The sequence below is a fragment of the Quercus suber genome, unplaced genomic scaffold (genome assembly GCF_002906115.3).
Source record: "Quercus suber isolate HL8 unplaced genomic scaffold, Cork oak 2.0 scaffold_18, whole genome shotgun sequence".
NCBI classification, from domain to species: Eukaryota; Viridiplantae; Streptophyta; class Magnoliopsida; order Fagales; family Fagaceae; genus Quercus; species Quercus suber.
The window spans coordinates 125,920-133,651 of NW_027069483.1; the positions used below are offsets into that span (position 1 = coordinate 125,920).

The window sequence follows — 7,732 nt, forward strand, 5'->3', positions numbered from 1 at the left end:
CGTGAGGGACGAATCAGCCGAACGTGTGTCCCGAGCAAGAAGAGAACGTGCACACGAACAAATCGAGCAAGAAGCCCCCGCCCGGCAAGGGGTTCAAGTTGACCAGGAACCCTCATCCGCAAATACAGAAGTAGTTGGTGAGTCACCGGGTGAAGCTATGGTGACTCGAAAGCAGGGGCGGCGCACGTACAGGCCAGGGTGTTCCCAGGAACACCCTGACCTGAAAAAAATTAAAAAAAAAAAAAAAAATTTATACTTAATCCATACTAGGAACACCCTCAATCAAAAAATTAGGAACACCCTCAAATTAAAAAAAAAAAATTATCTGTTCTACTTTCAAGCAAAAAAAAAAAGAAAAAAAAAAAAAAAAAAAATTTTTGAACAAAAATCTGGAAAAAAAATATATATATATCAGAGCCAAGCCCACTGCCCACGGCAAGCCAAGCCCACTACCCACAACAAGCCCAACATAATCCGGAGGTAGCAAACCCATCACCCATGGACTCTCACCCCAAAAAAAAAAAAAAAAAAAAAAAAAAAAAGGTACAGAGCAGATCAGAAATCAAACCAAGGTCAAATCGTTGGCAGAGTAAACCAAACCCCAATACAATCTATACAGATTAAAATCAAACCAAACCCCATTACCCAATACTGCAATACAGAGTGTTTATCAACAAAAAAAGAAAAAGAAAACCCAATACAGAGAGCAAAGTCAGCAAACCAAACACAATACAAAGCAAAATCAAACTAAACCCCACGGTGAGACGGTCTCGTCGCTCGCAGGCGCAGGCCGCGCAGCTCGCTCCGTCGCAGATCGGTCGCCCCTAGTCGTCGTCGCTCGCCCCTCCCTCGTCGCTCGCCCTCGTCATTGATCGTCGCTTGGCCCTCGTCGTTGCTCGTCGCTTGCCCCTCGTCGCAGATCGGTCTCGGCTGCTCCGATGCTCGGCCTCAAGGTATTTCTCTCTCTGACTCTCTCTCAATCTCTGACTCTCTCTCTCTCTCTCTCTCTCTTTAACACTGAGATGAAACATATGAACTGAAAAATTGAAAATGCAAGTCTGATCTCTCTCTCTCTTTATTTTAGTTTAACTCATATCTCTCTCTTCTCTCATTGGCTGCCGAGTCTTTATTCTTTTCTTTTTTTTTTTTTTTTTTTTTTTAGAGAACCAATCTTTACTCTTTACAGCTTTCCTTTTTAAATTTATTTTGCTTTTTTCCTGTTTGTTTGGCTTTGCCTTATCCGGTTACAGCTTTCCTTTTTAAATTTATTTTGCTTTTTGTATGTTTGTTTGGCTTTGTCTTATCCGGTACTATTATCAGTGTGTGTTTGGTTGGTGATATTATTGTCTTCTAGCATAAATGTGTATTGTGATTGTGAAATTTTCTGATTGGCAGGTTATGATTGGGGACAATTTTGCTTGTCTGTTGAGTGGGGTGGGGTAGATGGGTTGATGAACACATAGGGCCGGGTAGTAAATAATAATAAAGCAGTGTAATGTGCTGCACATTACACTGCTTTAATTATTATGTTGCACATAGAATGTAAAATGTTTGGCTCTTTTAGTTAATGTGCACAAAAACTAAATAATATAACAAATTAAAGTAATATAATTAATGTCAAACAAATTAAAGTAATATAGTTTATTGTTATACTAAACAACAATAATTAAAACAATATAATTAACCAATACATTATAAAAGACAAATAAATTAAATTATGTTAGGCTAAATAATAATTAATAATTTTATAATTAATGAAACAATAATATAATAAATTATAGTTTTAAAAGACAAACAAATTAATGAAATAACTAAACAATAATAATTAATAATTTTTTTAATATTTCAAATAAACTTATAGTCTATTGTTTATTCTTTTGCTAGAATTATGGACAAATATTTGATAAAAAAACCACGTACCCAAGATTCAGCTCCTGCGCAAGATTCATCTTCATCTTTTAAGCGAATTCGTATTGACTTAACTTAGAGAATCTTCCTTCAGATCCTGGGCTACGAGAAAAAATATCATCTTATCATCCTAATCATCATGATGAAATAAGAAGATATTATTTAACAAAAGGCCCTTGTCAACCTGTTTTACACAGTGATGATTACCCTATATCACATTTTTCTGGAAAGCCCCGTCGATTTATATCCGAATGGTATACAAATAGATACTGGTTGGAATATAGTATAGCCAAGGATGCAGTATTTTGTTTTTATTGCTACCTATTTGGGCAAGATGTTGGAAAGCAAGGAGGAGGTGACACTTTTGTAACGAAGGGATTCAAACTTTGGAATCAAAAGATAAGTTACATTCCCATGTTGGAGGAGTTAATAGTGCTCATAACCAAGCTGTCCAGAAGATGTAGATTTATTGAAGGAAAAGCAACACATTCAAAGTGTTTTTGTTAAGCAATCAAGTCAAGATAAAATTGAATATCGGATTCAATTAAATGCAATAGTTGATTGCATAAGATTCCTTTTATGCCGAGGATTAGCATTTCGTGGTCACGATGAATCTCAAGGTTCAAGTGATAAAGGAAATTTCCTTGAGCTTGTACAATTTTTGGGGGATCACAATGAATCTATCAATGAAGTGTTGCAAAAAGCTCCGAAAAATTGCAAGCTTACCCACCATGATATTCAAAAGACATTGTGAATGCAATTGCACGTGAAACATCCAAAGCCATCATCAAGGATCTTGACAATGGGTTCTTTTCAATATTAGTTGATGAGTCACGTGATATCTCAGTGAAAGAACAAATGGCCCTCGTTCTTCGTTATGTGAACAAAGAAGGAATTATTATAGAGCGATTCCTTGGTATTGTACATGTAGCAAGTACTACCGCTTTGTCACTCAAACATGCTATTGAATGTTTACTTTGTGAACATAATTTGAGTTTATCGAATCTACGTGGGCAAGGTTATGACGGGGCTAGTAATATGCAAGGTGATATCAATGGTCTCAAAACTTTGATTTTGAAAGAGAACAAGTCAGCATTTTATGTCCATTGTTTTGCTCATCAACTTCAATTGACACTTGTTGCTGTTGCTAAAAATCACATAACATTGCTGAATTTTTTTATGTGGTTAGTAATTTAGTAACTGTTGTTGGAGGCTCTTGTAAGAGACGAGATGCTCTTCGAGATATACAATTTGCCAAAATTAAAGAAGATTTAGAGAATGGTGTACGTAGAAGTGGGCAAGGTTTGAATCAAGAGACAAATCTTAAACGTCCTGGTGATACACGTTGGGGATCATATTATGGGACTATTCTCAACTTGATTTTGATGTTCTCTGCTTTGTTGATGTATTAGAGATTATTGAAGAAGATGGCCTCTCCGACCAAAAAGTTGAAGCTCGATCTATTATGAGGTCAATTCTCTCTTTTGAATTTGTCTTTGCTTTACACTTGATGAAAAATATTTTAGGGATCACAAATGAGTTATCAATAGCATTACAAAAAAAAAATCAAGATATAGTAAATGCTATGGATCTTGTTAAAGTGTCTAAGCAACGGTTGCAAGTGATGAGAGATGATGAATGGGCATCTTTATTGGCTGAAGTATCTTTATTTTGTACCTCACATGATATTCCTATCTTGGACATGGAAGCGATATTTGTAGTTAGTGGGAGGCCGCGACGCAACACCCAAAAAAATTCAAATTTACATATTATCGTGTTGAGCTATTTTACACAGTCATAGATATGCAACTTCAAGAGCTTAACAATCGCTTTTCTGAGGCGAATACCGATTTGCTACTTTGTATGGCTTGCTTGAATCCAAGTAATTCATTTGTGGCTTTCGATAAGGAAAAGTTGATACGTCTAGCTAAGTTCTATCCTTCTATTTTCTTGGGACAGATATTTTGGCACTTGACTCTCAACTGCAGAATTACATTTTTGATATGCGCAGCAATGACTTCTTTTTAGAGCTTCAAGGAGTTAGTGAACTTGCTGAGAAGTTAGTGAGCACAAGGAAACACGAGACTTATCCATTAGTCTACTTACTTGTGAAGCTAGCTTTGACCCTTCCAGTTGCTACTGCAACAGTAGAAAGAAGTTTTTCAGCAATGAAATATGTAAAGAATGAACTGCGCAATCGAATGGGAGATCAATGGATGAATGATTGCTTAGTTGTGTATATTGAAAAAGATATAGCTTGTACTATAGATAATGAGACTATTATGCAACGATTTCAAAATATGAAAACTCGTAGAAGGCAATTGTAAATTTTATGTATTTGCATATTTTTTGATTGTTGTTGTTGTTAATATATAAAATTTTCTTTTTATTAGATTGTGTAATTTATACTTGTTGAGGAACACCCTGAAAAAATTTCCTGGAGCCGCCACTGCTCGAAAGGTAATGTCAATCACCCGCTTCGTCCCCGGAGCCCGGTCTGCCGGGAATCAGCAGCAGCAGGAACACAATCAAGGACGCACCCAGCCTAGCCCACCTCCTCCGACAGCTCCTGCACGGCAAAGGAAAAGGCCGCGCACTATCGAGCAAACGCCAGCCGACCCAGTTCATGCGCGGTCAAGAACGCCCCCTCGTCCCTCCAGCGGTATCGTGATTCGCGAACCCGTGACCCAGATGGGGTTGAATGTGGCGTCTTCTTCCCGCGCCGTGCCCGCGTGGCAGCCCTCCTTTATGATGGATGGCAAACCTCTCCCCTCGGATGCCCGTGTACATGTCTGGGGGAAAGGAACCGGCGGCCATATTGCCCAAACCTTGGCTCGGGGGCTCCTCCTGCCTGAGGACGTGCGTGCTTTCGAAGATGGCACTGACGAATCAATGGGGCGACGGCTGCAATGGCACACTATCGCGGTAAGATCAGGACTTCCCTTTTTTTTTCTTTTTTTTTTTTTTTTTTAAAAAAAAAAATTTCCGTACATATGTCTTGCCAGGCTGCACAGCTGGCCTACATCCTTGGCCGTCGCGTCACAGATCTGGCAGAGGATGCTGGCCGGGAGAGGGCCCTAAAGGACGTGGCCGAGGTGACCGCGAAGGAGAAACGGTGGCTGCCACGACATCCGAGAAGAAGGCTGCTGCTGCGGAGAAGGCGAGGCTGGCCGTGGAGAAAAGATATAAAGAACTGGAAGTTCAGCTGGGGGAGACCGAGCTCAAGCTGGGACAAGCTGAGAGTAAGCCTAGTGCGCGGTCCGAGGAGCTGGGTGATTTGAGGGCGGCTTTGGAGGAGAGCGAGAACAAATGGTACCAGGAGGGGTTCGCAGATGCAGAGAACTCAGCAGAGCCGGTCATTAATGAGGCACGGCTGCTTGGCTTTGAGGAGGGTTGGCTGGCCGCTCTGCAGGCTTTGGGGGTCCCCGAGGATTCACCCTTGAGGAACCCCGGCCAAATTCCATTTCCAGTCCCCCCGCCGGAGCCGATGACCGCAACCGGACGTGCTGACGAGGAAGAGACGACCAGCCTAAGGGAATTGGTGGAACAGATCGATTCCCACGTGGGGATGTAGGAGCCAGAAGTGGCTAGCCATCCTTTCCTTGGAGATCATCTCGGCCAAATTCCCGTTCACGACCCCGTCCAGCAGCCACCATCCGAGCCTGAGGCCCGAGAACGCCCTGCAACCTCCACGTCATGATTTTCAAATCTTGCTTCTTCTGTATTAAGAGATTTCCCCCTTTTTTTTGTTTACTTTCTTGTCCAAGTTTGCTCATATCACCGGGTTGTGGTGATTAAACAATTTTAATTTTGTTGGCGTTGAAAACTCAAATGGCCGCTTTGTTTTGTGGCCGAGACAATGATTTTCTTAATGTTTGCAATTAATTTTTGCCGTTTATCTATTGTTTCGTTCCGTATTTGCATGATGTTTGTCGGTGGGCCAAGTCCTGTTTCGTCATAAGGCGGGGATTTGGCCTGTTTACCGGTTTGATAGAAACGATAAGGTTTACGCCTGCTCGGCGATATGGATCGAGCCGAGAAATAAGTTTCTGTCCTTAGGATAGAACTAATTAGGTCTACACATGCTCGGCGATATTGGTCGAGCCGAGAGATAGGCTTCTGTCCTTAAACGTAAAAATAGTAAGGTTTACACCTGCCCGGCGATAGGGATCGATCCGAGAGACAGGCTTCTGTCCTTAAACGTAAAAATAGTATGGTTTACACCTGCCCGGCGATAGGATCGAGCCGAGAGACAGGCTTCTGTCCTTAACGTAAAAATAGTAAGGTTTGCACCTGCTCGGCGATAAGGATCGAGCCGAGAGACAGGCTTCTGTCCTTAACGTAAAAATGGTAAGGTTTGCACCTGCTCGGCGATAAGGATCGAGCCGAGAGACAGGCTTCTGTCCTAAAAATAAAAGTAGTGAGGTTTACACCTGCTCGGCGATAGGGATCGAGCTGAGAGCCAGGCTTCTGTCAAACGTAAAAATAGTAAGGTTTACACCTGCCCGGCGATAGAGATCGAGCTGAGAGACAGGCTTTTGTCCTTAAACGTAAAAATAGTAAGGTTTACACCTGCCCGGCGATAGGGATCGAGCCGAGAGACAGGCTTCTGTCCTTAAACATGAAAATAGTAAGGTTTACACCTGCTCGGCGATAGGGATCGAGCCGAGAGACAGGCTTCTGTCCTTAACGTAATAGTAAGGTTTACACCTACTCGGCGATAGTGATCGAGCCGAGAGACAGGTTTCTGTCCTTAAAATAAAAGTAGTAAGGTTTACACCTGCTCGGCGATAGGGATCGAGCCGAGAGACAGGCTTCTGTCCTTAACGTAATAGTAAGGTTTACACCTGCTCGGCGATAGTGATCGAGCCGAGAGACAGGTTTTTGTCCTTAAAATAAAAGTAGTAAGGTTTACACCTGCTCGGCGATAGGGATCGAGCCGAGAGACAGGCTTCTGTCCTTAACGTAATAGTAAGGTTCCCATAGTTTTGTAGAAAAAGGAATATCAGCAATCAGCATGGACCTCTATTTTCATTAGCCTTTGTACAACAACGATGCTGCGACCGCATGCCCCCATTTCTTTCTCTCTGCCTTTCCCTCTTTCTTTTTACATGGCCGATCAGTGATAGAACTTTTTTAGATTATGAACGTTCCACGACCGCGGCAAAGGTCTCTCGTCCAGGTCCTCCAGATAATATGCTCCCGCACCTGCGACCGCTGTAACCCTGTAGGGCCCTTCCCACGTCTGAGCCAGCTTCCCAGAGTTTGTATCCCGCATACTCCCCAAAGCTTTTCTCAGGACCAAGTCTCCCGCGTTGAATCCCCTGAGTATTATGCCTTGGTTGTATCTTGCAGCGAGCTTTTGCTGGTACTCTGCGAGTCGCACGGTGGCCATCTCACGGCATTCCTTTAAGCTATCCAGAAGCCCGATCATCATTTCATCGTTTTGCTCGGGGTCGAAACCCATGACCCGTGCGCTACACAATTTTACCTCGGTTGGTATGATGGCTTCTGATCCGTAAGTCAAGGAAAATGGGCTTTCCCCCGTGGATCTCCTAGGCGTAGTCCGGTAAGCCCAGAGTACGTTCGGCAGCTCCTCGGCCCAGCTGCCCTTTGCGCCGTCTAGCCTTTTCTTTAATCCGTTCAGTATTACCTTGTTCGTAGCTTCTGCCAATCCATTACTCTGTGGGTACGCCGGGGTAGAATATTTGTTTTTTATGCCGAGGTCCTTGCAGAAAGTGCGGAAAGCTTTACTGTCGAACTGTAGCCCATTATCAGATATTAACGACTCCGGCACCCCAAACCTGGTCACTATATTCTTCCA

The 7,732-nt window shown here is 42.6% G+C and overlaps 1 pseudogene; it reads left to right on the forward strand.

Annotated features, from left to right (window-relative positions):
- Nucleotides 1-1,983: 1,983 nt before the first annotated feature.
- LOC112022381 (uncharacterized) lies at nt 1,984-4,235 on the forward strand (annotated as a pseudogene).
- The last annotated feature ends 3,497 nt before the right edge of the window (nt 4,236-7,732 follow it).